Below are 8,185 nucleotides of genomic sequence, written 5' to 3' on the forward strand. Positions count from 1 at the left end.
GAGATTTAACTCAATGCTGAGAAGATGACAAAACTCTCTCCAGAACTGAGATGAAAACTGGGGACCTCGGTCATTGACAATTTTGTCCGGCATACCGTGTAGGCGGAAGATGTGTTTAATAAACAACGCTGCCAACGCGGCCCGTACAGAATGTAGCCATGGGAGAGGCACCAAGTGCACCATTTTAGAAAAATGGTCGGTGATAACCCAAATGATGGTACAGCCACAAGACTTGGACAAACCCACCACAAAATCCATCCCGACCATCTCCCAGGGTCTGTCTGCCACCAGCAGGGGATATAATAACCCACTCTGGATGAATGAGCCCAAAAGAGAACCTCAGGTCGCAAATTAATGTGAACAAAAGTCTTGCCCGGAGGCACAGACTCAAGCAAAACCTGAGCTACGGTTCTCAGGCTCTCTGAAGGGACAATAAGCCAATGCTCCCCTTCCTCCTCCTCAGATGACACAATGGAGCGAGAGAGGGCATTAGCACAAATGTTACTCTCCCCAGCGAGATAATGGAGAGTGAAGTGGAACCAGGAGAAGAACAAGGACCATCTAGCCTGACGAGAATTCAGCCACTGAGCTGTACGTAAATAAACCTTGTGGTCCGTGAAGACTTGGAAGGGAAAGCAAGCTCCCTCCAAAAGATGTCTCCACTCAGAGAAGGCCAACTTCATTGCTAGCAACTCCCTATCCCCAATGGAATAATTCCTCTCCGCTGGTGAGAAGGTCTTGGAGAAGAAGAAGCAAGGATGCTTCTGACCTTGAGCATCCTTTTGGAAGAGAACTGCTCCAGCACCAACGGATGAGGCATCCACCTCCATTAGGAATGGCTTATCAACATCGGGACGATGTAAGATGGGAGCGCTAGCAAAATGAGACTTAATAAAAGTGAAGGCCTTGGAGACTGTAACGCTCGCGCTGAGACTGGTTGGTGCGGGCGCCTGGGGGTGTGGCCCCACTGGACCACAGACCAAACTTCCCTGGAAGGGGCGTAACTAAGGATCTTCCTAAGTGCTCGCTGGAGCCTCTGATGGTGCGGTCAGACTTATGCAATAGGAAGCTACCAGGTACCACTCCAGGGTGGAGTCGGAATGTGGATGCTGATCCCACCAGGGTCAAGACACGGGCAGGCAGGCACGGCTGTGATACTGGCTGACAGACGGGTATGGTAGAGGCCCTGACGGGCGGACAGGCTTGACGGAGATACAGGCAGGCAGATGGGCGCGGCTGGCACTCAGGCAGACAGGACTGATACTCTGGAAGGAACTGGTTATTCAGATGGATGTGTGGAAACAGGTAAGAACCTGTTCAGACTGGAGAATATAAAGAAACAGGTAGAGACCTGTATGGAAAGTTGCAGAATAAAGACAGAGCAAGAGTGGAAGCAAAGCTGAATCACAGGAGGCGGAGTAAGAGTAGGAGGTGGAGCTAAGAGAAGAGAAGGAGAAGGCAGAGAAGAGAGTAGAGAAGGAGAAGGCAGAGCCAAGGACGGAGCTGCAGGGGGCGGAGCCAAGAGCAGAGACGCTGGAGGCAGAACCAAGAACGGAGACACTGGAGGCGGAGCCAAGAGCGGAGCCGCAAAGCGAGAGCTGAGCAAAGCCACAGAGCAAAGCCACAGAGCAAAGCCACAGAGTGCGGAGCAAGGTCTGAGTGCAGAGCTGAGAGCAAAGCCACAGAGTGTAAAGCAAGGTCAAAGTGCAGAGCAAAGTTACAGAGAGCAGAGCTGAGAGAAAAGCTGAGAGACACAGAACCACAGGTTGTTGTAGAACTGAGCAGAGAGAAGCAGAGCCACATACAGTGGTGAACAGAGCAGAAAGATAAGGCGGAGGTACACACAGCAGAGTGGGAAATGACTAATGACATAGGAAGAGCAGGGACAGACATAGACCAGAGTTCAGACAGGAAACGACACGGATACACAAACAGAACACAGATGAAGGCCTGCAGTATTGCAGCCCTCTGAGACAGGAAACAGACACGACCTGGCAGCTCAGTAGCAAATGCTAACTGAGAAGAATAGTTTGCTCAGGCATCCTCCAATGGGTGAGGATGCCTTTAGTATCAGCGGCCTCAAGACTATTGGCCAGGAACACCCAAGGGAGGGGCATACAGCCTCAATAAGAATCCGGAGTGGCTGGCACCGCCCCCCTATGCACACAGCCAGGAAGTGTACACAGAGCAGGCCGCCATGAAGCACATGGCATGGAACCAGCAGCAGACAGATCTCACAGCATGGCACTGGGTGGGTGAGTTGATGTAACAGGCAGGTGGGGAATGGAAGGCCATGCAGTGATGCCGGCAGGGTTGTTACAGAGACCTCTTTAGACCACAATCTGGGATTTGCTCCCTTCTTGGTGAGGGCTACCAAGGGAGCTACCAAAGTTGAGAAGTGGGGATTGAACTGGCGATAATAATTAATTAACCCCATAAAGGGCTGCACTGCTTTAAGAGAATGGGGTTCTTGCCAGTCCATCACAGCCTGTAGTTTGGCAGGATCCATAGCCAATCCCTGGGTGGAGATGATGTAACCCAGAAAAGGTATAGACTTTTGTTCAAACACACACTTCTCCAACTTTGCATAAAGGGAATTTGCCCATAAGAGATCGAAGACTCTGCCAACATCTCTCCGGAGGGAGTCAATATCTGGAGAAATGATGAGAATATCATCCAGATAGACTACTACCGAGGTGGAAAGCATATCCCGAAAGATATCGTTGACAAAGTCTTGGAACACAGCAGGTGCATTACAGAGCCCGAAGGGCATCACCAGATACTCATAGTGCCCATCTCTGGTGTTAAATGCCGTTTTCCACTCGTCACCCTCACGGATGCGAATCAGGTTATAAGCACCCCGCAGATCTATTTTGGTGAATAAATTTGCTCCCCTTGGCCTGTCAGAGAGTTCAGAAATCAGAGGCAATGGGTACTTATTTTTAATAGTGATGGCTGTTATGACCTGGTGGTAAGGACAATAATGGACCTGGTGGTTAAGAGCACACAGAATGACCTGATAGTTACAAATAATATAGGATGAGCTCTGAGACGTGGGAACTCTGCTGACCGCAATCACTAATCCTATCACACACACTAGAAATAGCCGTGGATTGCTCCTAACGCTCCCTATGCAACTCGACACAGCCTAAGGAACTAGCTAGCCCTGAAGATAGAAAAATAAAGACTACCTTGCCTGAGAGAAATTCCCCAAAGGAAAAGGCAGCCCCCCACATATAATGACTGTGAATAAAGATGAAAATACAAACACAGAGATTAAATAGATTTAGCAAAGTGAGGCCCGACTTACTGAACAGACTGAGGATAGGAAAGGTAACTTTGCGGTCAGCACAAAAAACTACAAAAAGACCACGCAGAGGGCGCAAAAGAGGCGCTCCCTCTGCGTCCCAGAGCTTCCAGCAAGCAAGACAAAAATCAAAATAGCAAGCTGGACAGAAAAATAGCAAACAAAGAAAAACAAGCAGGAACTTAGCTTCTGCTGGGAAGACAGGTCACAAGAACGATCGAGGAGTGAACTAGACCAATACTGGAACATTGACAGGTGGCATGGAGCAATGATCTAGGTGGAGTTAAATAGAGCAGCCAACTAACAAATTAACCTCGTCACCTGTGGAAGGAGACTCAGAAGCCGCAGCCCCACTCACAACCACCAGAGGAAGCCCATGGACAGAACCAGCTGAAGTACCATTCATGACCACAGGAGGGAGCTTGACAACAGAATTCACAACAGTACCCCCCCCCCTTGAGGAGGGGTCACCGAACCCTCACCAGAGCCCCCAGGCCGCCCAGGACGAGCCAAATGAAAGGCACGAACCAGATCGGCAGCATGAACATCGGAGGCAAAGACCCAGGAATTATCTTCCTGACCATAACCCTTCCACTTTACCAGGTACTGGAGTTTCCGTCTCGAAATACGAGAATCCAAAATCTTCTCCACCAAATACTCCTACTCCGCTAAAAGACACAAAATACAAAAAAATACAGAAAAACCAGGGATCTGTGATACATGTGCCCTAAACCAAACACAGCAAGGGGAAAACAAATAGACGTGGACATACAACAGACAATTGACTGTCATTTTTTACTCTTAATATGAATAAAAGCTAAGTTTTATCTAGTATCCAACCGCTATTGCTTCTGCATTTCTCTTGTTTGGATTACTACGCAGCTATAGTATATACTCCAACTCCCCCTCAACCAACACCGGGGCAGGAGGATCAACGGATGGAACCACAGGCGCCACGTATCTCCGCAACAACGACCTATGGAACACATCATGGATGGCAAAAGAAGCTGGAATGGTCAAACGAAACAACACAGGATTGAGAACCTCAGATATCTTATACGGACCAATGAAACGAGGCTTAAACTTAGGAGAGGAAACCTTCATAGGAACATAACGAGACGACAACCAAACCAAATCCCTAACACGAAGTCGGGGACCCACACAGCGCCGGCGGTTAGCAAAACGTTGAGCCTTCTCTTGGGACAATGTCAAATTGTCCACCACATGAGTCCAAATCTGCTGCAACCTATCCACCACAGTATCTACACCAGGACAGTCCGAAGACTCAACCTGCCCTGAAGAGAAACGAGGATGGAAACCAGAATTGCAGAAAAACGGCGAAACCAAAGTAGCCGAGCTGGCCCGATTATTAAGGGCGAACTCAGCCAAAGGCAAAAAGGACACCCAATCATCCTGATCAGCAGAAACAAAGCATCTCAGATATGTTTCCAAAGTCTGATTAGTTCGTTCGGTTTGGCCATTTGTCTGAGGATGGAAAGCCGAGGAAAAAGACAAATCAATGCCCATCCTAGCACAAAAGGCTCGCCAAAACCTCGAAACAAACTGGGAACTTCTGTCCGAAACGATGTTCTCCGGAATGCCATGTAAACGAACCACATGCTGGAAAAACAATGGCACCAAATCAGAGGAGGAAGGCAATTTAGACAAGGGTACCAAATGGACCATCTTAGAGAAGCGATCACAAACCACCCAAATGACCGACATCTTTTGAGAGACAGGGAGATCCTAAATAAAATCCATAGATATATGCGTCCAGGGCCTCTTCGGGACTGGCAAGGGCAAAAGCAACCCACTGGCATGAGAACAGCAGGGCTTAACCCGAGCACAAGTCCCACAGGACTGCACAAAAGAACGCACATCCCGTGACAAAGACGGCCACCAAAAGGATCTAGCCACCAAATCTCTAGTACCAAAGATTCCAGGATGACCAGCCAACACCGAACAATGAACCTCAGAGATAACTCTAGTAGTCCATTAATCAGGGACAAACAGTTTCTCCGCTGGGCAACGGTCAGGTCTATCAGCCTGAAATTTTTGCAGCACCCGCCGCAAATCAGGGGAGATGGCAGACAAAATTACCCCCTCTTTGAGAATACCCGCCGGCTCAGGAACACCTGGAGAGTCGGGCACAAAACTCCTTGACAGGGCATCAGCCTTCACATTCTTAGAGCCTGGAAGGTGCGAAACCACAAAATCAAAACGGGAGAAAAATAACGACCAACGAGCCTGTCTAGGATTCAACCGTTTGGTAGACTCGAGATAAGTCACATTCTTGTGATCCGTCAAGACCACCACGCGATGCTTGGCTCCTTCAAGCCAATGATGCCACTCCTCGAATGCCCCCTTCATGGCCAACAACTCTCGATTGCCAACATCATAATTGCGCTCAGCAGGCGAAAACTTTCTAGAAAAGAAGGCACATGGTTTCGTCACCGAGCCATCAGAACTTCTTTGCGACAAAACAGCCCCTGCTCCAATCTCGGAAGCATCAACCTCGACCTGAAACGGGAGCAAAACATCTGGCTGGCACAACACAGGGGCAGAAGAAAAACGACGCTTCAACTCCTGAAAAGCTTCCACAGCCGCAGAAGACCAATTGACCACATCAGCACCCTTCTTGGTCAAATCAGTCAATGGTTTAGCAACACTAGAAAAATTACTGATGAAGCCACGATAAAAATTAGCAAAGCCCAGGAACTTTTGCAGACTCTTCACAGATGTCGGCTGAGTCCAATCGTAAATGGCCTGGACTTTAACAGGGTCCATCTCGATAGTAGAAGGGGAAAAAATGAACCCCAAAAATGAAACCTTCTGAACTCCAAAGAGACACTTTGACCCCTTCACAAACAAAGAATTTGCACGATGGACCTGGAACACCATTCTGACCTGCTTCACATGAGACTCCCAATCATCCGAAAAGACCAAAATATCATCCAAATATACAATCAGGAATTTATCCAAGTACTCTCGGAAGATGTCATGCATAAAGGACTGAAATACTGATGGAGCATTGGAAAGCCCGAATGGCATAACCAGGTACTCAAAATGGCCCTCGGGCGTATTAAATGCTGTTTTCCTTTCATCGCCCTGTTTAATACGCACAAGATTATACGCACCACGAAGATCTATCTTGGTGAAACAACTAGCCCCCTTAATCCGAGCAAATAAATCAGACAGCAGCGGCAAAGGGTACTGAAATTTGACCGTGATCTTATTAAGAAGGCGGTAATCAATACAAGGTCTCAAAGAACCATCCTTCTTGGCCACAAAAAAGAACCCTGCTCCCAATGGTGACGACGACGGGCGAATATGACCCTTCTCCAAGGATTCCTTTACATAACTCCGCATAGCGGCGTGCTCTGGCACAGATAAATTGAACAGTTGGCCCTTAGGAAACTTACTACCAGGAATCAAATTGATAGCACAATCACAATCCCTATGAGGAGGTAGGGCACTGGATTTGGGCTCATCAAATACATCCCGTTAATCCGACAAAAACTCCGGGACTTCAGAAGGGGTGGATGACGAAATAGACAAAAATGGAACATCACCATGTACCCCCTGACAACCCCAGCTGGACACAGACATTGATTTCGAATCCAATACTGGATTATGGACCTGTAGCCATGTCAACCCCAAAACGACCACATCATGCAGATTATGCAACACCAAAAAGCGAATATCCTCCTGATGTGCAGGAGCCATGCACATGGTCAATTGAGTCCAGTACTGAGGCTTATTCTTGGCCAAAGGCGTAGCATCAATTCCTCTCAATGGAATAGGACACTGCAAGGGCTCCAAGAAAAAACCACAGCGCCTGGCAAACTCCAAGTCCATCAAATTCAGGGCAGCGCCTGAATCCAAAAAAGCCATAACAGAATAGGATGACAAAGAGCAAATCAGAGTAACTGACAAAAGAAATTTTGACTTTACCGTACCAATGGTGGCAGACCTAGCGAAACGCTTAGTGCGCTTAGGACAATCGGAGGTAGCATGAGTGGAATCACACAGTAAAAACACAGCCCATTCCGACGTCTGTGTTCTTGCCGTTCAGCTCTGGTCAAAGTCCTATCACATTGCATAGGCTCAGGTCTATGCTCAGATAATACCACCAAATGGTGCACAGCTTTACGCTCACGCAAGCGTCGATCGATCTGAATGGCCAAAGACATAGACTCATTCAGACTAGCAGGCATGGGAAATCCCACCATGACATCCTTAAGGGCTTCAAAGAGACCCTTTCTGAAAATTGCTGCCAGGGCACATTCATTCCACTGAGTGAGTACAGACCACTTCCTAAACTTCTGACAATATATCTCTACCTCATCCTGACCCTGACACAGAGCCAGCAAGATTTTCTCTGCCTGATCCACTGAATTTGGTTCATCATAAAGCAATCCGAGCGCCAGAAAAAACGCATCAACATCACGCAATGCCGGATCTCCTGGCGCAAGGGAAAATGCCCAGTCTTGAGGGTCGCCACGTAACAAAGAAATAATGATTTTCACTTGTTGAACAGGGTCACCTGAGGAGCGAGGTTTCAAAGCAAGAAACAATTTACAATTATTTTTGAAATTCAGAAACTTAGATCTATCCCCAAAAAACAAATCAGGAATTGGAATCCTAGGCTCTAACATCGGATTCTGAACCACAAATTCTTGAATGTTTTGTACCCTTGCAGTGAGAATATGCATACAAGAGGACAGACCTTGAATGTCCATATCTACACCTGTATCCTGAACCACCCAGAGGTAAAGGGGAAAAGAGAGACAAAACACACTGCAAAGAAAAAAAAATGGTCTCAGAACTTCTCTTATCCCTCTATTGAGATGCATTAATACTTTGGGCCACCTGTAC

The sequence above is a fragment of the Ranitomeya imitator genome, chromosome 4, assembly GCF_032444005.1.
Source record: "Ranitomeya imitator isolate aRanImi1 chromosome 4, aRanImi1.pri, whole genome shotgun sequence".
Taxonomy (NCBI): domain Eukaryota; kingdom Metazoa; phylum Chordata; class Amphibia; order Anura; family Dendrobatidae; genus Ranitomeya; species Ranitomeya imitator.